We start from the raw sequence: 1,365 nt of genomic DNA, 5'->3' as shown, positions 1-1,365 counted from the left end.
TACAATCATCCGAGCATGAGGTATAGAGTAGAGCACCACGAAATCCTAGGTTACCTCTTCCAGCCGTCGTATACGAGCCCCTTTCCATCCTCCCGCGCACTCTTCTTCGGCACCCCAAGGCCGCTGCCGCTTTGGTCACCTCCCTCACCTCTCTGGCTCCCCTTACAACCTAAGCGGACGACGATGAGGAAAGGAAATAGAAATCGAATCTATTCAACCTATTGTAAACTCACTATAAAAGTATAAAAGAACATATGCCTTGTCTGGAAATTGCAACTATAATTATTAAAATAAATTTTCACGTACATAAACTAATCAGACCATTAGGCAGTTCATTTTGAGTGAACAGAACACCCTCCTTAAGCGATTAACAGTTTCTCATGATATCTATGGTATAATAGAATAAACAAACCAAAGAAAAGCTATATATGATTACTAAAAATTGTTGTTTGCTATCAAGAAAAGTGATGGTGTTGCATCAAGATGATCTAAATGTAAATCAAATGGAGCTGAATTCTGAACCTGCTTCTCGCGGCTAGCTCGTCTAACAGTGGAATATGAGTAGCACATTTGTATGCACAACCATATTGCAGTAGCTAAAGGGGCTTGTCCCCCTCTCCCTCATGTCATTAGCTATCAATAATCATTACCTAGTTAGCCATTTGTAGAACAAGGTAAACACAGAGAAAACGAGATGGATTAATTCCTGATAGATGAGATGTATCCTCTTAGCATTACTCAAAAAAGGATACTTGATAGATGAGATGTATACTCTTAGAATTACTCGAAATCACCGAGTTCACTTTCACATACCTCAAGATCAGGTAGAACTTTATCTAATTATCGTCTACTCAAAAAGCATTTCAATTACTTGCAAAACCTGCCATCACCAAGACATCAACACTTGTAGCAATAGACATCATACATTACAATATATATCATCGGCTCATCTCATGTTGCCTAAATCTACATGGACCAATCAAATAATTGTAGCCATATGAAAGAAAAAACTGAAACAGTTCAAAGAAAGGCAAAGAATCTTCAGGCTCTGTAGCAACAGTGGGATTGCTCTTATTTTCGACAAACTCCTTTTGTGTAGAAGCAGTCAATCATGTCTAAAAAAATCTGGAAACAGCTAGCAGGCTAACAAATATGCCATTATTACTGCACATGACTGAATGCAAACTACAGTAAGGGGCATAACCTGTGAAGATGGCCATCCGTCCTTGTTGCTGCAATTGCATAACTCCAGATTTCATTTTTTTATGTCATTAAGCAACTCAACGAACATGTGAAAAGCACACCTGCAGTAGGAAGATTCAGCAGCCACATGCAGCAAGTCAGGAGTCGTGTATGAGTAAATCA

At 39.0% G+C, this 1,365-nt stretch overlaps 1 long non-coding RNA gene across 1 annotated transcript; it reads right to left on the bottom strand.

The window, feature by feature from the left end:
- Positions 1–57: 57 nt before the first annotated feature.
- On the bottom strand, positions 58–1,303 carry LOC119344288. Its single transcript, XR_005166563.1, has 3 exons — positions 814–1,303; positions 523–650; positions 58–169 (listed from the first exon to the last, which is right to left on the bottom strand). It is a non-coding gene; the product is annotated as an uncharacterized LOC119344288 (long non-coding RNA).
- Positions 1,304–1,365: the final 62 nt, after the last annotated feature.

This window comes from Triticum dicoccoides, unplaced genomic scaffold (genome assembly GCF_002162155.2).
Source record: "Triticum dicoccoides isolate Atlit2015 ecotype Zavitan unplaced genomic scaffold, WEW_v2.0 scaffold162107, whole genome shotgun sequence".
Classification (NCBI taxonomy): domain Eukaryota; kingdom Viridiplantae; phylum Streptophyta; class Magnoliopsida; order Poales; family Poaceae; genus Triticum; species Triticum dicoccoides.
This window is presented reverse-complemented; position numbering and strand designations above follow the sequence as displayed.